Here is a 25681-nt window from a genome sequence, read left to right as displayed (position 1 = left end):
GCAATGTAAGTTATCTCTTCTCCCACAAATGCTAATAGGAGTTTTGTGCATAAATCAGGCACACACCGATGGGAGAAGAGATCCTGAAATCTACGTCTGTTTTTTATCCGCTGTAGTGAGGGTTTTATTCTCCTCTAATTTAGGCCAAATTATTGGCCCCAGGAGGAATACTTCTGACATACATTGGTGTAAGTCAGAGGAGAACCAGGTCCATGGGGTGACAGCAGAGAATTCAATATCTTCGTCCAGTGACAAAAGACAAATATATCAGAGTACCACAGACTGACCATAGTGGCTTCTCAGAAGCCAATAGCATGGAATAGACTGGGATTCATGGTTCAGTCTCATCTATCCTTGCCTCACCATCCCTCTTTCTCCACTACAGGCTGGCAGCCACACCTTCAGCCCTTCCACACATCACAGACATACAGATAGCCTGGTAATTCCTCACTGGGGGACAACTGTTAGAAACGTCTTGGAGGGAGTCGACAGGTCTGACGGCTTCAGACTGAGTATGAAACCACTCCTAATAACCACTGCATGAGAGGCTCACTGTATATTTTACAGTATAGGATAATAAAACAGGACATCCTTTGCTTCTTTCTTGCTCCTACTTAGAAATATCAAGAAAGTGATCACACAGCGACCTCTCCAAGCTAGCCCCAGTTCTAAGGAAAGGGAGTGCACATAACAAATGTAATCCTGACCATTTTTATTTCAGAAAGCTGTTTTGATGCCTCTGGACCGCCAATAGCATATGGACATCTTTTAACGTAGGCCTTCTTGATGTCCTCCCAGACATCTGGTGGGTCTGGGATATTCAATAGTAGGTCAGAAGGCAGTCACCTCTGCCAAATACATATCAGGTTTTGCAGAACAGGCTACTGGGGCCAAGGTTTCTTTTTCCCTGATGTGACTAACTGGAGGCAGAACAAATATCTTAAGAGAGAGATATCATGACAAAGAGAGTCTAATGGAATACAACTACAGCTGTGGTGATCAGGAGCTTCCTTATGGGCATAATAAATGCACAAAGGTAATCTTTTCAGGGGAAGGTCTACTTTCATAATCTTTAGTAGGTCTGCTATTAGGAGAAAACACTCCTTGGTTTAAAAAAGTATATATAATCAGGATTTTACGTAAGGTTTTATATATGCATATGATATACGATAGCTTGAATTCTTTTGCTCACATTTTCTTTAACGCCAAGGTTTTATTGATCAGCATTAATGAGTAAAAATAAACAGCCTCTTTTAAAAAAGTACTTCTTTTTTGTACTTGCGTTCAGTTAGAGAAGGAAACGCATAATAAAATTAATGGATTTTTCATGAGTTTCTTTCCTTATTGACAAAGTGCGTATTTGAATAAGGACTTTATCTCCCCTTCCTTGATCCCACACTGAAGTCATGATCCCATACTTTGGACATCAGTCTGTTGCCATGGAAATGATCATAATATCACTAAAAAAAAAAAAAAAAGTAGTATGATTTCACTGCAGGATCAAGGAGAGATAAAATGATAGGCTGCAAGGGATCAACTCTTCAAGCTGTAAAAACCTTAGTTACTAACAAAAAGAACAATTACAAAATATACATCCGACTGCATCTTGCAATGTTCAAAAAAATTTTTCCCCCAGAAGTTAAATATTTTTTAAAGCACTAATTTCAAAGATCTTTCTCTTCTTTTGTTCTGCAGTCCCACCCTTGAAATGTACCTTTCCTATGAATGAATCCTGGTCATTTTTCATTCCATCCCTCTTCGGTGCCCACTGAGGGCCTTCCCTCCCAGTTTGTTGTCCCACATCATTAGTTAAAGGAGTGATATTCAATTTGGAGAAATCGTTGCAATTGAAAGCAATTATTTAGTTCAGGTGATGTGTGTGATGGAAAGGGGTGGCATGTGCCAGATCTTACTTTGAAATAGTAATAGTACACAGCTAGCATAACGCAGATCTCATTAAGTTCTCTCTAAACCTCAAAGTACATACTTTCAGACACTGAGTATCCCCAGTACTGTAATTTACCTCTAAAGAGGTAAAATGAACTCTCCTGTTCATTTTCACCATCTGCCACAGCACTTCTTCGTACTTGTTAAGAACAATTTTAGTTCTTTCCCGAGAAGTTCAGGAGCCTATCAGAGAACACACTCTTGGGAGATAACCAGGCCACTTTCAAACGTCGCACAAATCCAAAGGTCTAGACTTTAAGAACTTCTCTTGTATCAAATGCTTACCAAAACCTGAAGCTTCATCATGGCCACTATACACCCTTGAAGATGCACAGATGAATTAAAGCCTCAAAATAAGTTTTCAAAATCTCAAATGTAATGGCTCACAAGGGGACCAGCAGGAAGGTAGGTTCTACTGTACCTTGCTGATGTAAATCCTGACAAGAGCAACATCACAAGGGCAACAAACACTTTGAAAGACTCTAGAAGAGAGTTGTGACCTCAATAATGTGCTTTCAGGCCTTATCTGTTTTCATATGCTCTGTTCCAGTGACCACTTTGAAGGGTTGCCAAGAGCCAGAGAAGAGAAGAGAACAGGTGCTGCTAACAGAATTCAACTTCAGACTTTGAGCTTTAACAAGCATGACTTTCTCCCAAAATCTGTCAGCCTTGGCAGCTCTCTAAGAGCTCCTTTCCACATATCCCACATCAAACAGTTTCCCCTACAACCCTGTCACAGGAAGAAAATAGGATTTGTAGTGGTAACAGACAATACAAAAGGTGCTGGAAGAAAGATTAGGGAGAAAGGAAGGAATGAAATAGTTGAGATAAGAGTGTTCTCCTTCATGGGTTCCCTCATTTTCTTTGGAATGGAAAAAATGCCTTCTGAACCCCAACACAAACACCATAAACTTGTGATTGCTTCTGAATTCACACGTATACAGCTTGAGCTTCTCAACATTACTGAATCTTCCAAGTGAGAAAGCCTAGAGCATACATACCAAAAGACTATTCACTCCCATTAAGAATTCACTGATTTTTCTGCCTCCAGATGTGTTTTAAGCTGCTGGGAAGCCTCAGAATTGAGCAGATTAATGCATTCTAAATGTCATTTGACAAAGGGCACTGCTGCCAATGGTTCATTCACACTGCACGGATTTAATTACCTAAATGAAGTACACTCCAAGAAGTGCACGTTGGGCTTTTTTCTTTTTCTTTGCAGTTGTGTTTTATTGTTGGTTTTTCTGTTATCTTAAAAAAAAAAAAAAAAAAAAAAAACACTCCACTTCAGTTTGTATTTTTTCCTTTCTAATTGAAATTAATTTCCCTAGCTGTTTTATTTTTGAAAACACCTGGAACAGGGCTATTATTTCAAAGAGGTAATTATGAAATTAGAAAGATAACTACGATACTTACCTTCTTTAATTACGGATATAAATAGGGACTATAATGCAGAAATTGCTTACAGACATCTTCCTGGATTGCGCTGGAAGAAAACTGCAGAATCTGCTGCTCATCTAATTCCAAGGAGATACAAACCAAGATGAAGTGAAGAGATTGCTTGAGTTCTGCCTGAAACGTTGATGAGGCCCTTGCCTCTCCTAGTTCTGCTTGTGCAACCAGAGCAAAAATTGCTGGTTTTGGTTTTAGAAACCTTCCTCTGTTTTTAGTACCTAGTTTAAATCAGATGGTTCCTTCAGATCGTACTGCAGAAAGTTGGACTTCCTCGATTCTGTCAGAAGCACAGCAGGATAAAGGTACAACAGCAGCTTTTTTTTTTTTGGAGTGGAAGTCGTAGACACTCTACCTTTTTGAACTGGAAGAGTTAATTCCACCTTGAAATGCCTACGGACGAAACAGCAGCAGCTCAAATTTCCACACAGAAGGGAGCGTGCTAAAGGAAGGTGACACTGAAGGTGTTTAAGAGCACGCAGGATAAGCCCACCCCAGGCACAAAATGGCTGCTGTGGGGCTGCCCAAGGCCTCTGGGACTTCTCCCAGGCCCACAGCATTGTGCCCTAGGCCAGCAGCGCCCAAGACAAGCGAGAGACAGCAGCAATGCAGCCAACAATCAGAGCAAAATGCAGTTCTTCACCAGTCCTGTTCAAAGCCCTCTGTTATTTCAGCTGGCCATAGCAATAGCTATAATTAGGCACTCTTAACACAGCACAGTGCTTTTCAGAAATCAAGGCCCTTTCCTCCTCCGAAAGAGTCATGTCAAGGGGCAGCTTCCACAAGTGCTGCCTGCTGACCTCTCTCTGACATGACTCGATCGTTTGCAGTTATTGATCTCAGCTCTTTTTTCCCCAACCACGGCTCCCGAGCCACCTGCCAGGTAATAAAAATCTGCATCAGAATGCAAGGCACACAGGGTGCTGCGAGCCAGCAGCAACATTTGTCTTACAGACCTGGAAACCTGGCAGTGTCGATAGGGGCCAGTTATCACAGCGCTGTGTGATCTTTCTGCTGAGGTTGTAAATAACTTCCATCAGCATCCAAATGGGGACAGAGAGAATCTGCCGCATTAACTACAAAAGCAAAGTGCTGCTTTGTCAGTGGCAGAAGACACTGTTAAGCAACATAAACAGCATTTGCCATCGACAACATCTCTAAAGACTCTGAGTTTAAAAGGGAAGGTTTAGGACACCAAACTTTTGATGCACCATCATTAACTGAGTCTTTCCTTTCTTCTGAATGTGTTTGTACGCATGCTCAGTATAAGCATTTCAGAATGTTTTAATTGAGCCCTATAAGGGTATGTGACATTTCACTCCTAGTCTCAGATGGGAAAATTCTGGATCCCTTTGCCCTCCAAAGCACCTCCGTATGCCAGTAGAAACAAACAGATCCACTGCTTGAAGTAGAAGTATTTGGGTGCTACACAGATCTGCTTTTTTTCCTACTCACTCTTTCCTCTAGAGTGCAACCCCAGAACATGCTTTACACAGCTTTGTACCTGCATTATACCCCACTTTCCAAAAGCCCACACTGTGCCAATTTTACGTTGAAGAGTCAGTGTAGTAAGTCAGCATAATGATGTAATAAAAGTGATGAAGAATTAGGGTTAGTGCCATTTGCTTTTGCCAAAGAGATAAAGCTTACAAATCTGACTGCTTTCCCTACTCCCATTCCGGATCTCTAGATCTGAATGAGTTAAAGTAAGCCACAATAGGAGAAAGATTCAGCAAAAATTAGGCAGAAAAAGAAAGGGGGGAAAAAGAAGAAAAGTAAAGGCTAACTGACAGCAGCTGTTCTGCAGTGTGCAGTCTCAAGTGTGGAAACCAAAGCAAAACAAAGCAAAGAGCCACACTTCCAGAAGAAACTAGTTATTCTAGGTTATTCTAGGTCCACGAGGGACAAACTGGACCACAAGTAAAACCCAAACTCCAAACACATTATGCTAATCCTCACACCTTCAAAAGATCTTTCCTGCAATTCTGCCTGTCTCATCACCTGGAGTCTATTAAACATTGTTCATTGAAGAAACTATTTGGTATGAGAATGAAATTTGCTGGATTTACTAATGTTTTGTGAATTTACAAAAACCACAAACTAGAAGACACATCAGGACATCTTTGATCCCATTTTGCTACCTTACATAAATCGGCTGTAAGCTCAAAGGTGGAATGTATAGTCTCTTCATTTTCAGCAAGAGGCATTGAAAGTAAGCCTAGAATATGAATGTATTTTTATGCCAAGTGTATTGGCTGGCTTTGGGAACTGATAACACACATACCAGACTCCCATTTCATCTCAATTTCCTGTATAGATAGCAATTAAAGCCTGTCATGGTTAAAGAGGTTTCTGAAGGCACATATGGAATGATTCAGTGGTTTCACTCAAGTTTTTGGATGACAGTGGTCCATTCTAATATCATTAAACTGAGGAAGGATGGGGCAGGGGAGGAGGGAAGTAAACTTTTATTTCATCTCCATAAAGGACAATCACTCACTAATTGTCATTAAAGTATCCCTGATGGTGTGGCCACAGAAGTTGACAAGGCAGTGGACCTCTTCCTTACTAATAAACTCAGATCTAGAGGACTTTCCCTTACTGTCACAATCTAGTCCCTTTAACAAACACCAAAAAAACATGTTTAAAAGTAATCTTTGCTTCAATCTAGTTGTTTAAAGCTTTCCATCAGGAGACATTTTATTCATTGTCTTACTTCAGATAGATCTACGATGCATGAATAAATGGATGGTTATATATTTAAGGAAGATTTTAAGTGCATTTTTCACTTTTTTTTTTTAGTAGATTTCAAATATATGACATTTTATAATAAAAAAAAAAATGAGCACTGGAAGAAAAAAAAAAAAAAAAAAGAAGCAGACATGCCGAGAAAAGTCCAGTCTGCTATTTTAGTAAATCACAGAATAATTTGACATCGGTTAGGAAATTCTAACCACTTGTCCATGCCACTCTTCAATCTTAATTTAGTACAAAGATTACCTTCTAAAACTTAGGACCCCATACTGCTTAAGTTTTTCTGGACAAGTTTTTCCCCTTGTCTTCAACATGATTACTCTACAAGTATAAAAAGATTTGAACCACTGGACCTAAGGACCTGGTGTTCCTCTACACAGAAGAGAAATGAGGAATAATTCCAATGAGAACACATCTCCAAAATTGACTGAATTGCACCAAGAGTTCCTTGTCTTGATGCAATGTTCTCCTATTGAAAAACAATAAAAAACTCATTTATCTAAAAATTTCAAATGTTTATGAGTCTATGAGATCTGGTACTTTTGGGAACACAAAAAAATATTTTTTTTAAATGAATTGAATTTATGGAAGTACTTGATTGCATCATTACTATCAAAGCTAAATTCCTTAACTTGGAACAGTGACTTGAAGCTAGATTTGCTCCTAAAAACAAGATTTTCTGTGGATAGTAGTTATCTCCCTGGAAAGTTACAAGTCAGAAAACTTCACTCAATTGCAACCTTTTCCTGGAAGAAATTAAGCTCCTTATTCACTTGCTTATTTGACTGGAAATTGTCACATGTCAGGTTCTTTTTCTGAGCCTGGCCAGGAAGGCCACAGTAGCACTGGTGCAAAGCCAAGCTGGAATGAGCACAGCTAAGGCTGCTCCCCCAGCTCTCCTTTCCAGTGGCTCACTTTAGGAAGATTCAGGACTGATTTTTCCAAACCAGTGCTGCAGCCACCCACTTAAGTGAAGGGTGCTCAAGGCTCTGCCTGTTGAAGCTGTGATGCCATGCAAGGAGTCCTCAAGACATCAAGGGCTCAAATCCCTGCCCTGTCCTCCACAGAACCTAAGAGGAGTATCTTCTCATATTCTGTTACAGTGGCATGCAATGCTTCACTTCTGTTTGTCAAGTATCCTCCCACTATCATCCCTATAGGAAAAAAAAAATAATCACACACAGCCTCTCCACCTAGGACCCAACCCAGGAGCAGCAGAGGCACAAGAACGCCTTTTCTCCTAGACTTCTTACTCAGGTGTAGCAAAGGAGCTTCCTATAGTGTGTCATCTAATGCGGCACTCAGAAATACGGCAAGCTGAATAAAATCCTAGGGATAAGTAAGGATGGACTGAAATGCTATGCTATGTTATGCTAAGTGAACTAAGCCTATTTGTGATTTTAATTCAATTTTTTTTTTCACATCTGGCCAGTGCAACAAGTTGCCATGATCTTCTGATATTGTAATGAAGTAACACAAACCAGTGTCACCCAAAAATTCTAACATTTGTCATATAAAATCTATAAATTCTGCAACTCTAGACAGATTTCAGTAACTGCATCTTCAAAAGCCAAGACAATACACATACTGCACTGTCACATTGCCATTGTATGACCTCTAACACCCACTGTATTTGAAATTATTTTCTAGCATTACTAATGCAGAAGAGCACACATTTTGAAGTTCTCATTCCTTTTTTCTTTTAAGATGCTTTGATGACTCACATCACAAAGTTTTATGACAACACAAATATGATTCTACACTATCAACACATGCATTCAAATTGGATCCCCAGTGAATTAAAGGTCACCACTTCACATACAGCTGCAGAGACTGATACAGCTCCACTAAACCTGAGTCACTTCCAGATGAGATTTGAAGCCAAGACTGTGTTAGAAGACTCACTCACAATCATTCAATGCACACTCATGCACCCAGACACAAAGCTCTCCCAGTTTTTTTTCTTTAAAAAAAAAATTAAAAAATCAACTAGTTTTTCATAGGCATTTTATAAAACCATTAAGTCCTGTTTTTTAAAGAGGCATTTCTGGTACCAGCAGTCAAGGAAAAAATAAAACTGAAGTCAGAACTGTTGTTTTACACTTAAAGTGCTGCATTGGGAGGCAACATGGGTCACACATCTGCATCAGTTTGAAATGTGTCTGGCAGGTTTTGACAAAAAACAAGGACCAATGAAGGTAAAAGGCATAGCTGGACATTACCAGCACTGCTGGCCATCACTGCCTGGCTCCCAGGCTGACAACACTTGTGCACTCTATGAAACATACTAGGTTGCAACAAAGCCTCCAAGTTAATTACGCAAGTATGGTTTTTGTTTTGGTTTTCTGATTTTGTTCACTTTTCAAAGCTCATTCTAGCATGGTTTCATAACACGCACGCAAAAGTTTTGTTTTGTATAATTTGGCTTCCTTAGATCTGTAATACAGCTGAATTTTCTAATAACTGCCTTGCTATGTACCACACAGCAGAGGTCTGATACCTTCCCTACTGAGACAAGCAGTTTTGCCTTCTCCTCTGGGCTCTCCATACTCTTCCAAATTATTCTGATTGATATAGACCTCGATCCATGCTAATTATGCAGAGCTTCCCTTATAAAGTGTAGTTGCCATGGCAACAGCACCGGGTGAACAGGTGCATGGAAAGCTGTGATATATTAAATGACAGCTACCCTCTGCCTCTGCGATGCAGATTGCCAGTCTCAGGGTTTATTTATAGCAGGTAGTAATTAATCTATGTGAATCTCATTTCATTGAGAAGGAAAAAACAAAAATGCACAGAATCATTAGCAAGATTCCTAATTACCTCCACACCTTTGATCTGAGAATTTTGTTGCCATCAGACAGCCCTAACACAGAACTACTGTGTGTGTTATTTGTGTGGAGCTGTCATTATGAGAAACTCTAAGCTGTCGCCTGTAAGAAGGTATTTGTTACAGCCACACATTGGAACTTGCATTAGTGTTGCTGCAGTGGAGCAACAAAATATAGCCTTCACCCTTTAAAAAAAATTAAAGAAATAAGTAGATAAAAGCTTTAGCTGGCTTTTAAATGGAGGCTCATAATTCCAGAATGGGAATCAAGTGTACAGAAACCTGATTTTAGCCCAGACAACAACTGCTTCTGTGGCCTGAAGCAAGCCCCATAACCTCCCTTTCTCAACCACTGTCTCTCAAGCATTAGGTGGACTAAGAGTGGACAGTCTGAAAGCACTCTGAAGCTGAAAAATGACTCGTTGCGCTATGATGGGGGATAGACACTGTAATTTAAACAGCTGCATGAAGCAGACTCATCAAGAGGCATAGCTCAGCCTTGCATTTTTGAGGTGATTGCAGAAAGTAGATAAGCTTGAGAAGACAAAACAAAACTACAACATTCTCTGTGGCTGGTCAGAATGACAATTCACGTCGTGATGCAATACCAGCACCAGATAGCATACTCGGATCTTGCCCATGTCTCAGTTTTCATTCTTTGGCTTTCTTATGATTGTGTGAATGATGACAATCAGCAGAAAATACTCCCAAGAAAAATAAAAGTGATAGAAAATGATCACACAGTCAAAATACTCTTCTAAAAGTTTTTTCAATACACATCTCCAATGAAAACATACAATGATTCCTAGTTGCTGTTATGGATGCCATTGGAAATATTCTTACAAGCATTACAAACACTGCAAGAACTACATACTTTATTCTGCTGTGGTGGTTTGTTTGTTGTTTGGATTTTTTTTTATTACCACAAATGGGAAAAGTTAACTAGCCAACAGATGTGGTCCAAATCATTCACAGGTACAGCTAATACAGCCATACCATTTCAGCCTCAAGCAATTTGTTCCTGGTTCACCAGGTTCATAGCAGAACTTTGTAGCAACAGATAAATTTGCAGTTCTAAGAGAAAGCAAAAAATCACAATGGTGTAGCAATTACTCATTTCCTGAATAGACCCAGTTAAATCACAGCATGAAAAATGAAGGTACATTGGTATGTGCCTAACCTGCTGGGAAATCCTCCCATGATAAAAATCCTTCTCAGGAATATAAATATTTCACAGAAATGGGTTACACATGGTCTGAACCCTGATATAAATCACTGCCTGCTCAGACCCTGACCTAGTTTTTAAGCTAAGCACATTCCACCTTTGCAACAGGCTCTACCACGCTTAGTTCAGATGCTGGATAATACAGGGCAGCAGAGAGAGCATAACTCCTGCTACTGAGACACTATAATCGCCTCTTACTGAGTCTCATATTTGACCAAATTCAAGCAGATCTGATGTGTGTGAATTGAAATTCATTAGCAGTGTTTTCACTTCATTATAGAAAATGAGGTCTCGGAACAATGCAGGTGAATTATTCTTGCAGACGAGACTTATTTTCACATCCAGACCTGCATGCTAAGGCTTTCCAACTGGCCAGGAAGGCCTGCACCATTGTTAGTCTCAAGCAGATATTGGCCCGCTAGACCAGAGATGGCTGTAGAACAGGATACTGTAAACATAGCTGCTGTTTGCATCCAGCATGAGTCAGGGATAATGAGAATGGTGCAGACACAGTTTATATGTGCTTTGTGCCAGTTAAAATCCTGCTAAACTGGACAAATCCAAGCAGATTTCAGTCCTGCTTCACCAAGTAAGAGAGAGAGGCTCGGTAGTGCATAACTTTATCCGGCACAATACCAAACCTGAACTTCTCAGATCACCTAATTGCTCCAAATCCCAGTTCAGACCAATTTTTCTAAGTGTCCTCTGCCTCTTTAAAGAGCCCAACCAAGGTCCCAGGTCAGAATTCCCAATGTTTTCCTACATCTGCCACAGACCTCTGAAAAAATGACAGAACACAGAGGCCAGCTTGGTGACTGGGAGCCCACATCTACTGGACATTAACGTATAACCTCACAAGTTTCATTAGTTCCTTCAAAAATCACTTATTTTATCCCCAGTTCCTTAATTGTCAGCAAGGAGAAGCTGCTTATAGCTTCTGAAGCTATAAGCTTCAGAAACATGCTTTGTTCATGGTTTCTTCCTGATGCTGCTGCTTCTTTGCTTACTGCACTTCACCATAGAGTCTGGTCCAAACCAGACTGTAGCTTCCCCCAATAGGGCCTCTCATTTTTATTACCCCACCACAATACAAGCAATAGTTCATAATATAGTGTATAACAGAGTTGCGGTGAATCAAGGACATGGGCAAGAAAAGGTTTGAATGGATAAAAAATACTTCATTCTCCCCACCCCTCACTGACTAGGAGAGGTGGGGGAAAAATATTCAGACAAATCCTTTTACACCTATGAGCTCATCTGTTTTAATTCCAGCTCTACCCATTTGTTTAATAAGAGACAGTACTTGCTTTGCTTAATAATTATTAGGTCTAACGTCAAGAGAGTTAAGGTCTTAGTTAAACTCTATTTAAGCAGGATTTTAGATTTAAGCATGCAAACTTAGCACTCTTTATTGTGAGAGATCCCTTGTGTGCATGTGTAAAAGAAGAGGGTGGACTGTATGGGTCACTGCTAGAACTCATTTAGAAACAACAACCTGGATTTTTCTTTTTTTTTTTTCCTTCTCCCCAGCAAAACCATGAATATTAAAACACCATGCCCAGTTTCCACTAAGACACTGGTTTTTACATGAAGCATATCAAGTACTCCATTTTGAATGCCCCTTCAGAGTCTCCCCTGTAGGGAGGCATCACGCAATTCTGAGCTAAGGAGCACATAACGATCCTCTTCAGCAAATTCACATTCAGTTTATGATTTCTGTGTTGCTTTTTCTAGGTGACATCATGTTTCTGCATCCAGAGGACTATAGGAGAACAACTTCTGTTAATGCAGGTTCCAAAGGTCTGATTGCCCAGAAAAACAATCTCTCAAAAGTAATGCAGACTCAAAAATTATCGTAGACTAATTATACTGTTAGGAAAACATCTTTCAGCCAAGCCTGCAAAGAGTTTCTCTATAATATTTACAAGAAAGCTTCATTTCATTTCTGTCCTTCCCCCCAGTCCCAGAAGGAAACTTCTATTTTCTTCAGTGAACTCACTCCCCTTTGATGTTGCTTTGATAATTCCCACTTCATTGGCTTTTGTCAGAACTGTCATCTTTTCACTTCTGGAAAACCTTACCGGGATGTATCTTGGGACATGGCTTCAGCGACACTTTGGTGACCATAGAGTTTGCTGTTGAATGAGCCCAGCCTTTCGACCTTCAGATTAAAAGTCAGGTACCACAGCAGGACTCTGCTGGAGCTTCAGAGCAAGCCACAAAACATTTGGTGGGAAAAGGAGAGGCAACATCAAATAACACAGATTTTCAATATATGCAGAGACAGCAGAAAAGCTGTCCATTACAAACACCATATCATTTATTTCCCAATCAGTCTAATCTTTCTCTTGCTTCCCAGATTACTGCAAGGCACAGCTGCAGTTGTTCCAGGGCTCCCAGGGTCTGGAGGCAGCTCTCCCTGAAGGGAATGGATTTTCCTAATAAGGATCCTCGCCCTGCCTGGAAATTCTCAGCCAAGCACACTGTGTGCCATGCACCCTGAACCAACTGGTTTAGACAAAGAAAAAGGAAAGAAAAGATCAGTTCAAATTTCAGTGAAATGCTTGGATCTATTAAGGACTGCCAGTCCCAGATGGCAAGCCTAAAAGAAACAGCCAGCAGAAAAATAAAGGGCACAGTTAACTCAGAAGATGCAATTATTATAAAGCAGAAGAGTAAGGTAACCTAAAAATTTATGAAGAAACTTCAAGAAAATTAAATATATAACAGATACTCAAATAGAAGAGATGAGAAATTTTTTTTTATGATTTAGGCACATTGCATTAATTATAACTGGTCTGTCAAAGATTTTGAAGTGCCTAAGTGACAAGTTTTAAAGTGACCTCAACTGTAGCACAGTTTAGTTCTGCAAAACTGAGGAAATAAATTCTAATACAAGGAAATGTGTTTACTCTATGAAATCTGTTCCAGACCTGAAGCTTTCACTTGAACTTACATGCAAGAGTGGGAGGCAAAAAGACTGAACAATATTTCGAGTTTATCCAGCATTGTCCCTATCAATTGTTAGAAAACATCGTGGTACCTTCTCTCCATTATTCAAACAACGTCACCAAGCAGGAGGCTTCTTTAAATACACACAGTCTTGGATGCTCTCTAACTCCAGCACTGGCTCTCCTCAATCAAAACCACATTAATCTGGCATCACAGCAGTATAGCAAAGGCAAAACTAGGAATATCATAGTAATCCCTTGAAGGAGAACCATAAAACAAAAGAAATTTCAATTTAAGTTTGAATTGAAAAGAAATCCAAGTGAAATTTGATGCATGGAAATGCATTCGTAAGTCACGCAATACAATTTTTTCCCTTTAAAAAAAGGGAAATAATGACATCGTTAAGAATGCTGTATAAGAATATTTATGGCTCCAGTAATTTTCAGAAACACCTGAGACCTGAAGGGGTTGCCTGCTTTGGAAGATTTTAGGTGAAACTAGGAATGTTTGGTTTTTTTTTTGTTTTGTTGTTTTTGTTTTTTTTTTTTTTAAGCTAAAGCTACAGAAATTTCTTAGTTGTTTATTTCCATGCATTTGACTATTTGGGTCTGTCTTGCATTTGTGTACTTCTGCATTTAACTGCTCAGTTCTGGACATTACAGCATCCTAAACTATTATTGGCATGCAGCCTCCACACTAGCAGCTGGTTAACATCTTTTATAAAGGAGAGTTCTCTTCTACAGTTTCCCTTCCCCTTCTTGCCCTAAATGAGGGCAGCCTGTATTTTCCCTGCCCTTTCAGAAGATCACAAGATGGCATCTTTGCGTACAAAGGCCATGCTTCCCACAGCCCAGAACAGGAAGGCATCTTTGGCTGGCCTCTAGCAACAACTCACATGGGACAGAGACTCCTTACTCCCTGCCATAACTGCAGCTGACAAAGCACACACACGAGTGAAAGAGTGAACAAGTGCATAGCTTGCACTATATCAGTGCAATATCAAGCTTGCACTAATAAAGAAGCAAATGACTCTGTGTCCTGTTTGTCTTCTACCTGCGTTGCCAGTAATACTCACCACACAGCAGAGAGCCATGATCACATAGAACAGAGCCATCAGCTGCCATGGGGCATCAGCTGTTCCCTGTGACACACTTCCTGCTCATTTTAGCTCACAGGCCAATAGACTGATCTACCCCTGCAATCCCTGCAAACCCAGTTCTGTGCTCAGCTGACATTTTGCAGAGGACGTTGCATCTTTTTTACTGCAGCTTGCAGTAGCACAAAATCCAACTTCAGCAGAGGCATAATTAGCAACTGCCTCTCCCTAACACAGAGAAAATCCATTGGAGTGCCTTTCAAAGCTGACCTTCTTGAGCTTGTGCCTGTGACCTGCTCCCCTCTCCATTTCAACCTCACCCAGAATAGCTTGCCTTGCCTACAGCACATTCACTTTGTCCCTTTTGCATGGGTTGTACAGGCTGCTGCATCACCTTTTCCATCCACCTCCCCACACACGTACTTCCCCCCCTTTTTTTTTTTTTTTTTTTTTTTTTTTTAAATGCATTGGCAAGCTGGCAGCATTAATGAAACATTTTGGATAAGGAATAAATTCAGTCACTGTTCTGTTCCAAGACAAATCCCTGAGCTGCTCTCCTGGGGGAAACAGGTTCTTCACTCCGCGCTCCTCATTCAGTTTTCCCTCAGGAAACACTCATGCAGGGAACAGGCAGGGATGGGCACTGTGCCCCAGAAGGACAGGGAAATAACCAGCTCACACACAGGGCACCTTTGCTCAGTGAAAAATAAGATAAGCAAATAAATCAATCAGCAGGGGAGAAGCCTATAATCACTTGCCCTACTCTGCTTTTGGGACATGCATCCAAATGGCCCAGAACTATACAAACACTTTATGGCGTGCACATCTCCATTAAATCAACACAGAAGCTTTTCCAGATAAATCTTCTGAGGAGAACAAGCTTGGAGAAGATGCAATTCTATCTCTCCTCACCTCATTAATTAATGTGGGAGCGTTGGCTGACTCCCACATCCAGATCCGCTACTGAGCCGGTCTCTCTGGGCCACTCCGCACATTGAGGCTCTTCTCACACATTACCACATGCCTCCTGCTTGTCGAGATTCAAGTGCAAAACTCACACATCTATTTTTTTGCCTGTTTACCAAAAGGAAGGTATCCTAAACTGACCTTTCCAATAACTGCTATCTTTAATATAGTTACTCTTCTAAGAAGCCCAGCCCTATGCAGCCCTATCAGATTAGGGAAACAAAAACAAAAAACAAAAACAAAATAGGAGAGCAGGGTGAAAGGTTCACATTCTCCTCCACCTGCATACAAACCATTCTCACTGGATTCTGTCCTTGAAGCAGCTTTTACTCCAACCTGCTGCCTGCAGTCTCTTGGGCAGAGCGCTTGCACTTCCAAATACACTTTCCAGCAGGAGAGCAACTCTTCACAGGTTTTCCCTACTCTAGCTGTAGAAACAAACTTAGCAACCTTGTTTATCCAATGACTGAATATTAAGACAGCCTTAAAAACCATGTTTTCCTTACCTTCCTCCTTGCCCTACAATTGCTCTTAACTCATGTCTTCACTGATGTAGCAGACAGAATTATAAGCAAGTAGTAAGTTCTACTAAGGCGATTTGGCTTGCTGCAGTTTTTTTTCTGAATTTAAAACTTAAGCATTCATTGCTTCCAACAGTCAAGGCAAACAAGGTGAAAGGTTTAGGACTGAGTCTCCCCTGACCTTGCGAATTCTAATCCACACCTTTTTACAACCCCCAGATGTACCCTGCCACAGTGTCTGATCATCCCAGGTCACTCAAACCCCAGTCAGCGTGCACAAGTCACCAAGGCAGACATCTAGCTTCTTGCCCTCTCAAATTACTTTCCACTGCTCTCTGTAAATGGGGATCATTCACCAGGAGGAGGAACACCCAGCTCTGAGGCAGCCACAGGACACACTCCAAACATGCTTCACACAGAAACTTCCTGGGAGTCACAATGTCCAAAAAGGTCACAGAATTAGTCCAAGAAATAAATTGGTGTGGGGTAGAGGGAGTGATGTCTTCTTTTTCACCCAGGTCGTCTCAAGAGTCAGCTTTCTCACACAGACCTGCAAACTGCAGCACAAGGCACCTGAACTCTCATGGCAGCTTTCCCTGAGGAAAAAAAAGGCAGAGCCAATCTCTGACTCCTTCAGAGAAGAGCAGCTAGTCAGACAGAAGGAGAGAAGGGACTACTCCAAAGCTGAGCCAACCCAACGCTAGGAAGTCAAGTCAAATCCATGAAGGCACATCCTTGGTTTTGGATTTTGGTTTGCTTCAGGGATTTTTTTCAGTGGCATTCATGTTTAGTGAACTTTTGTTCTTTTTTTTTTTTCCTTACAAAAAAAAAAAAAAACAAACAAACATGTTCTTGAAGAGTTAAAATCATTTAAGCTCACATTACAAAGAAATTGGAATGTTTTAGATGGAAACAATCTCATTAATAAGTTTAAGCCTGTATTTCTAATAAGCAGAATTAACAGTTCTAGGACCACTGTTGTCTCTCGCACTGTAATGGAGAGCAATGGACCATCTGGAACAACAGACAGGCAGAGCCTTGGAGGATCAGAATGGATAACCGTTTGTAGACTACATAGTTTTGGGGGAGTGAGACTTTAATAGCAGAATGCAAGCATCTGCCTTCCCAGATACGTGCTCTGATTTGAACCATGACTCTTTGATACTGGTACCTACTGTTTTACTAGAGCCAAGTGGGCCTAAACAATGTCTGTTCAGTTACTACTAAAAAGAAATAAGCAAATTAACAAGCCTATTTTCAATAAAGTTCAGAACTGGAAAAAAAAAAAAAAAAAAATCAGCTTATGTTGTGTAAATCTCCAGCTGGAAATTAAAATATCTGGACTTGGTTTAATTACATCTTGAATGTGGTCCCCAGTAGGACTCTATAACCTTTAGGGTTTAATAACCTCAGCTCATTTAATGTCCTTTCATTCCATTACTGTAGCAATCCAAGAGTAAGGTTTGAAAACTAAAACTCCGTGCTTTCTCCTGGGCTTTCCCATATGTTCACCATCTTTAGCTCAGACTCCCAGGATACTCATGCCAAGTCTTATAAAATTTCCTTAGCAGAACAGAAAAATATCCTCTTTCACTTTATTCTATATATTTATTCTTTGTAGAGGAAGGAAAGGAGAAGAAATAAAAAGCCAAGCAATACTCTGCTGAATATCTACAGAAGATCCATCTTATTTCATGGAGAAAAGCTAGGCAGCTCTCCTCACCCAGCCCCAGCAGTAGGTCAGGTAGCAAGGTACAGCCCCAATACTGACTGTTATTTTATGACCTGGAGAGTTGTCTAATGAGAGATTGCCCAACTTCTAACCTGCCACTACTAATCATGACTGCTTGGCTGAAGAGTCATAGAATTAACCAGACTGGAAGAGACCTTTGGAGATTGCATAATCCAACCCTACTCAAAACAGAACTACCTTGCTCTAGTTGTAATAACGAAGACATTTAACAGCAGCCTCCTGCAGCACCTCCACTTTTCTCCTATAGATTATGTCAATTCAAGTGTTTTAATTCCGCCTGTCAGCACAAGAACCACTCTCTAAAACACCTGGAGACTATGTTTTCATATCTATGAACTCCAGTGTCAAGGGAAAAAACACACTTGTGTGCAAGAAAGCAGAACCCCAGAAACGAAGACCTGGAGGCCAGTAGGTGGGAGGGACCTTGCTGCAGGAACCACTCTGCACTGACACCGCAGGTGGGAAGCACATCACTGAGCTTCACAGCTGATGACTGTAACACAACCATCTACTCTCCCTCCGTAATCAGTGCAAAGAAATAAACTTCAGGCACAATTAATCTGACCTATTTAAGCATTGCTTTAAGATAGCAGGAATTGCACTCCAGAATCTATTGACTGTCCTGATCTGATCTCTATTGACTATAAAGGAAACTCAGTTCTAAGAAGATGAATCCTACCCACTGGTTGCTTTTATTCACAGCACACTTTAAAATAGAAGTAGTGTACACATGTGAGCAAAGTAGGGGTGGACTGTACCTTTCAAAGCCAGTACCACTGAATGGAGGTTGTAAAGAGATTGGAATAGCATTTTTCTTACAGTCTTTTGTACTGACGTGAATCAATTCTATATGCACATACACACACACACACACGTTTCTTAGAGTTTCTTTCAACCACAATTTCTGAATATCCAAGCAGCCATCCCATTTCATTAACAAGTACAAAAACATATTGAGATGCCCCTGATTCCATAAATGAACAGAATTTGTGCTTTTTCTTCACAGGGTGCTTTAAGAAAAAAAAAACAAAAAAACAAAAAAAAAAAAAACAGCAATGGTCAAGATATTTCCTTTTCTTTTTTTCTCCTAAAATCTGGTCAGAATGAACTGATTTCTCATGGCCCAATAACAGCATGGATGGAAGTATGTTCCCTCCACAGATTAAAATCAGGGCCACAGTTTGGCCACGCTCACACAGATGAGTAGTCTTCTCTCATTTGCCATTAAGGAAAGATCAGAACATTATTTAATTTCTAGACTGTTCTAAATCCAGAACAGCTAGACACAGAAAAGACCAAGATTCTTTTGATTAAGACCTACTAAATATTGGAAAGCACTGTGAAATTAGTGCAACCACAGCCCAGAAAATGAATGCAATACATGGAGTGCTAATGCAAAGCTGGAGAGTCTGCTGGCTTTTTGTTGTTGTTCCGATCACATTTTATTTTTTAATCTAAAAGCAGCCATAAGGAAGTGGAGCTCTTCAAAGCCTCAAAGCACGAGAGGACATTGCAGTTGCAATGCTCCACTACAAAATGAGAAACGCATGCAGGATATTTGAGTCCTGCTGGGAACCTCTTTGCTAAGAGAAGGTCAACTAAGAGAGGCAAGGAGGGTATTCACAAGGTAAAAGCTTTTGACTTGCAGGAGCTGTTGCTATGCCTGATACGGCACTGAACAAAGACAACTGTTAAGCCCAGGTATTATACACATATAGAGCACTTCCACTTGAGTGTATAAAATAGCCACTAGTGCAATTACCATTTAAAACTATAAAGGCAAGGTTACAACAGAAGTCTAGTGTTGAACACCCCCTAACCGTTAGGGACATAAGGCAATGTTTTAAACTTGATACCTACTCCATTATAAAATGAAAGTGAAAACTGCAGCTCCAAACTATAATCTGATGTAGGTTTAATCAAGACTGAAATTTGATACTGCAGACCTACATGGAATTTAACAAAAACATGGGTGAAACATCACTGTGTTCAGTTTTGGGCCCCTCACTACAGGAAAGATGTTGAGGCCCTGGAGCGTGTCCAGAGAAGGGCAATGAAACTGGTGAGGGGTCTGGAGCACAAGTCTTATGAGGAGAGGCTGAGGGAGCTGGGATTGTTTAGTCTGGAGAAGAGGAGGCTCAGGGGAGACCTCATCGCACTCTACAACCTCCTGAAGGGAGGCTGTGGCGAGGAGGGGTTTGGCCTCTTCTCCCAGGCAATGAACAGGACCCGCAGAAATGGCCGCAAGTTGTACCAGAGGATGTTTAGGTTGGATGTGAGGAAAAACAGTGGTCAGGCACTGGAATGGCTGCCCAGGGAGGTGGTGGAGTCACTGTCCCTGGCAGTGTTCAAGAGGCATCTGGATGAGGAGCTGCGAGATGTGGTTTAGTGCTTGTGGTAGCAGCGTAATGAGAAGACGGTTGGATTAGATGATCTTACAGGTCATTTCCAACCTTGTGATTCTATGATCTGTGAATCTACCAAGGCAAGTTTCAACTTGATATTATGCACCTCATGCCTAACACAGCCCAAAAAGACAAAGCTCTGATGATAGAAAGCCTCAGATCAGGAGCAAACAGTTCCAGATTTGTATGCCTTTGTACTGCCACCCATATAAGTCATTTATGTACACAAATCCACTCAAACGCTGCTGAGCTACTAGCAAATCTTGAAAGGAATTTCCCATCTGTACAAAAATGAACTACCACTTGGGCTAGCAAATGAATTTGTATGTGCAGCAATAACATCTGATTGATGTCACTGTCACATTCTCTTTAATTTCACAGAATTTGATAACCTCATCAGATATTGCTGCTGTGAAAAGAATCCCTATTTGTTAATCCAAACGGCATCTGTTACTGGAAAAAAAAGTAGAGACATCATTCCTCAAAGATGCAGTTCATATATTGACATTATATATTCCCTACTAGACATGATTTCAAGTAGTCTGAAGATTAAAGAGGAGCTGTTTTGTGTTTCAATTAAGAAACAATTTGAGTCAAACAATCAGTTTGCTTGCTCCTAAGGAATTATATTCTCAGTACATGTATTTATGCCTCCAGGAATTACATTTTGTGCATTCTGTTAAGCTAGTGTGTGTAGCTGCATGTTGAACCACCCAATGGGCACTGGCAGACAGCATACCTCTGTACTCACACTCAGGAGGAGTACATACCAGCAAATGCCCCTGAAAAGTCTATTTATTGATGCTTGTATGCAAGTATGTCATATGACTCATCACTTCAGTTTTTCATTCTGATCTCTTCTCCTCCCCTACAAATCTCTGCTGAAAGCATAACAGTCCTCGCAGTATAGTTTTAGAGCAGATAAATGATTTCATTTAGGACTCTCCATAGATCCTTATTTGTACCCGAGCTATCAAGAGCAGACACTATCCTCTTCAACTCTGCTAAAAAAGTAGAGTGATATAAGAACAGAGGTAAAAGTTGAGTATGACAAGATCAGCGTTATAGGCAGACATCAATTATATTACAAAAGCATTTTCATTTATGTGCCTTTAACAGCTCCGGAAATAAACGAGGGGAAGGCAAATATGATTTAAAAGAGTATGGGGCTGCTGAATCATAGCCTGAAACTCTCATTCATCACCTGAGGCGAGCACTGAGCCACAGGAGCACAGGGGAAGGCCATTCAGCTGTGCTGCTGGAAGGGGTGGAGCCTGGCTGCACCTCTCCTAGACCCATTTAAGAGCTGACTGCAGGTGGGAAGGTTCTCTTCTGGAGATCCACTCCACTGGAGTTTCTCATGTGAGCCCAGGGTAGGGTGAGCATCCTTCTTTCCTACTCCAGTATAATAACTACTTCAGCCAAGCTCCTGGATATACTATATCATCTGTATATTCATTGACTGTACAAAAAGTTACATCAGATTTTAAAAAGCCTGCTTAAAAAGTTCTAGTTCCTATAACATATGTAAGAGTATTTGAAATGGAAGAAGCATATGACTCTAAATGAGTATACAAAGATTTCATGCAATACAGGGCAGGCAATGTAACTCCCATTAGTGAAGTTGCAAAAGCAATTGACCTTATAGGACAATGACATTTTAAGTGACTATAAACTGCTAGTAAAGATGTTTCAACATCAAGTGCCCATAGAAGACTCCAGTAATGTTTGTGATTTTTTATTTTATTTTTTTAAGAGTACTTCATGTTTCACCACACTGCATTTCTGGTAGTAACAGAGCAAGTAAAACAGGGTTTAAGATGTATAGCTTAAGATGGTCAAGAAATAAAGTTTTCATTAAAAGTAAATTATTTCTGTACTCAAAAAATAATCTTAAATATCCATTTTTCACCATGCTCTTAATAAGGCAGTTTTTAACGAGCCAGTAAAATTTGCTTGTGGCAAGTTCCTGTAACAACACTGAGTGCAAGTCCCCTATTCCAGTGTCATGTACAACCATACAGTGTTTCCTTCAACTTATTATCTCACATTACATTTTTAAATTAAAAAGACCAAGTTACCTTAACCTCTACTTGCTAGTCACCATATGTAATTCTGCAGGTTTCTCACTCATATTGTGAAAATTGCTCTTCCTTGCAGTTTCAAACACTCAAGACAGATAAATCAATGATGTACTCTGCCACAGCTAAAGAATAAAATCTTGAGCATTCAAAGTATCTGACACAAAGCCCAGTTATAGACATAAGAGGCATGCAAAATGTTTCTATTCAGAAATGAGCATGACAAGCCAATTTCATTTTCACACGAATCTGATGTCCAGGATGATCGGAAGAGTGAATGACTGCAGTGATCTTCAACCTGAGACCTATCCAAATATAACAGTTGTCTAGAGAGCACAAGTGGTCAGAAATAAATAAATAAATGAAGGACCTAGCACATCCTAGCTCAGTACTGAAGAACACCTAGTCTAGCCAAGGATTGAGTACTGCTGATACTTGCTATCTTCCAGGTGACCTCTATAAATAGAAGCCCCACCAAACTGAGCTTTTAACTAAAGCTGTTCTTCCACAGCAAAGCTTTTAAGAAAGAGCAATCATGATAACATCTTTGCATTGGCAACAAGCAGACTTTCCCACCTTACTCTTCAAGGAGTGTGGGTCAGTTAAAAGCCTTTGAGATTCTCTACAGTATCAGAGACAGTCACATGGCAGATCTGGAGCAGCAGCTGAAGGTCAGATTGGATATCTTAAGTCATTTAAAATAAGGTCATTTGTGGACATGTAAGCAAGTGAATCAAGCTGTAGACCTTCATCACACCTGGCTTCCAAAAACTTTCCTTCTAGTGTTAACGGTAGGTCACAAGCATGGTTTTCATTACTAATTACCAAATCAAATTGGTAATTAGTAATGAATTACTCCCTCAAAGTCCCTCAATCAAATGAGGATGTTTTAATACAAAGTTTGTGGCTTTCCATCTCCATCCGAGGGCATCTTGCTCCAGCACATTCAGATACAGAAGCGCTGGTATGACAACTAAGTTGTGTGCGTACAGCCTTGAAGTCACAGAGCTTTTATAAAGCAGACTTCTCAGTCATCCATCACCCAGAGACACCAAATCATTTGGTCCAAGTCCTGTCATCAACTAGATGCTCCACGGGGTTCTTAAGGATGCCATGAATTCAGAAGATTTCATTAAATGGCAGCAACTGACCAAAACATTCATAGGACTGCTCATAAGTGTGGAATTTTAAAAGGCACAAGCTCCCCAGCAAATCAGACTAGTTCTGTATCTCCTGAGCATTAAGTACCAGTATTTCTCATTTCCCTCTGACCTTTTTCTAGTGGAAATTTATTACAAGAATTTAAATTAGCATCAACAAAATTAGTTAAGAGGTTTGTGACTTCAGTAGTTCTTGGAGCATCCCCCTCAGGTGACTGGGCACATGGCTGAAATTGGTTAAACTAAATCCACAAAAAAGGGCTTGCATTACATGTTTTATTCTATTGCATCTATGCAGATCCACAAATTCTTCTTGTTTATGAAATGAAAGAGCCTGAAGTTAAATTGGATTTTATATCATTTTCTTTATGTTCTGCCCACAGGTTAGTACACTGAGATTACCGGAGTGTTTATGAAGAGCTAAACTGCTTTCCAGTGATGATTCAATGATCCTGGGCACTTCCTACCTCCTCTCTTCACAGCAGTACTGTGAAGTTTAATTTAATCCATTTCAGAACTACAAAGACAAGTACTTTTTTAGCAAAACATAACAAGGAAGAACCACATTAGGCATTATACTTCAGTCTTCAATGAGAGATTAAAAGACATGTGCTGTAAATTTATCAGAATAAAGCTTTTCATTATGAGTGGCCAAACATAACTGAGTCACTTTGGAAGCAAATTATTGACTTGTCTAGAAATAAATACACAATAATTGCAAGTTTATTATTATTGCTTCATCAAATGAAAAAGCCTATTAAGAACATTTATCCCAATTCTACATGAACTTCCTCTTACCTGGAGAACGTCTACATTACACTAAAACTAATCAAAAGCTACTCCACAGCCAAGTAATAAGCTGTCAATCACAAATGGCATTCTCCTCTCAACAGCTGTGCTTGAAGAACCATATATTTCTAGCTGTCAAAGCTGCATCTCTTCATATACATCCAGCTGATGAACTACATTCACAAAGAGAAGTTCCACAAACAGAAGAAAAAGAAATGGAAACAGGAGAAAGAAGCCACAGTTCTCTTTCGGCAGCATAGCCTTGTAACAAACAGCACAGCAAAAGCAGAAACCCTGAACTTCTGTTGCCTATCAAGGAACGCAAAGGAGGCAATACACATTGCTGACACTGTGAAGTCCAAACTTTTTCTTTTGCTTTGATACAACTTCATTTTGTGTTACTTCTGCATTTATCCTGCAATAGGGCTTCATATACAAACATAATCATAATCAGCTGAAAACAAAACAGATCTGATGAAGTTGCACACACGTGCTTGAAAAGCGTGGCTCTAACCCAAGAAGAAAACCTCGTAAGTTTGGTCACTGAATTTGGAATCCACAACTACAGCTGTGCACTGAGTTTTCTAGAGCAGCTGGAGGCTACACCAGGGAGTTCCTTGGGACAAGAAACTAAGAAGGGAAAAGGTATCCACACCAGTAAACAGCAAACCCCTAGAAGGTGAGTGTACTTGGAGCTTCTTAAATTCAAGTACTTAAGAAGTTTCCTCCTGCCACCATCCTTTGATAGATAAACAACAAACCAAATCCCTCCTGAAGATAAAGAAGACTTAAGTGAGAAAACCAGTCAACACCTTTGTATTGCACACCTCTCCTGGAAGCTGGATGTTCTGTAACCTTAGCTTACTGTCTCCCATATCTACTTCTCCCATTTTCCATTTGCTTTTAAATAAGATCTGGAAGGAGCCCATAGAACTACCATAGACTAAGAGCACAATTTAGGGCTGTAACACAATGGAAAGCACAGATGTGACAGCAGAGCAGCAAGATCCCAGGCTGCAACAAGCGAGGATTTGTCCAAACACAATGGCCACAAAAATAAAGAAAAGAAGCTGCTTACCTTCAGAAGACCTCAGATAAGCAGGGATCTCCAGCAAGATACCCTCACCTCCACCACCAACCCTTAACTGAGGTGTTAGAAAGGGTGGATCCTGGCTCCAGCCCTCTCAATCACTCAGGTTCATTGCTTGCACCTGAGCTCCCCTGGGTTGTCCCTGCCTTCCCACCAGGTGTTCAATCACTGGTTCAGACTGTGATTCAACATTTCTTCTCCAAGGGTATACTCTATCTCTGGGGAATGAAATAGAGAAAAACTTATTAACCACTGCACTGTGAAATTCCACAACATGAATTTGAGGAGTATTTTCCTGAGTGCCACACCACAAAAGACTAAACTTCATACACGTGTCCCACTTGTCATAGGCTATTAACTTTTGTTACATATCACCAGAAGGCAAGCGCAATTTCAAATGCATTTTGATTCAAATTTAATTAGCATCCTTCTCATGGAAAATTGTCCTGTATAACTGCTGATATGTCAGTGTGCCACATACTTGTTGATCTTTCTTTAGAAATGGAGAAAATACATTCAAAAGAAAAGTACATCCACATGAAAAAAAAAATCAGACAACTATAAAACACAGAAGAACTTCACATGTGGCGAAGCAGCAGCATCTGTACATTCAGCTCAGCATCTAGTGGCAAATAATGTTTCTTTCCTGAGTAAGTGCAA

The 25681-nt window shown here is 40.3% G+C and overlaps 1 long non-coding RNA gene across 1 annotated transcript in view; it reads right to left on the bottom strand.

Annotated features, from left to right (window-relative positions):
- LOC125696446 (uncharacterized) overlaps window positions 1-25054 on the bottom strand; it is a 108795-nt gene extending 83741 nt beyond the window's left edge. The window contains exon 1 of the long non-coding RNA XR_007378346.1: window positions 25010-25054. This is a non-coding gene — a long non-coding RNA (uncharacterized LOC125696446). The remainder of the gene's footprint in view (window positions 1-25009) is intronic.
- Between the last annotated feature and the right edge of the window lie 627 nt (window positions 25055-25681).

This window comes from Lagopus muta, chromosome 7, assembly GCF_023343835.1.
Source record: "Lagopus muta isolate bLagMut1 chromosome 7, bLagMut1 primary, whole genome shotgun sequence".
Lineage (NCBI taxonomy): Eukaryota > Metazoa > Chordata > Aves > Galliformes > Phasianidae > Lagopus > Lagopus muta.
The sequence above is the reverse complement of the archived record's forward strand: the minus strand, read 5'-3'. Positions and strand labels throughout refer to the sequence as shown.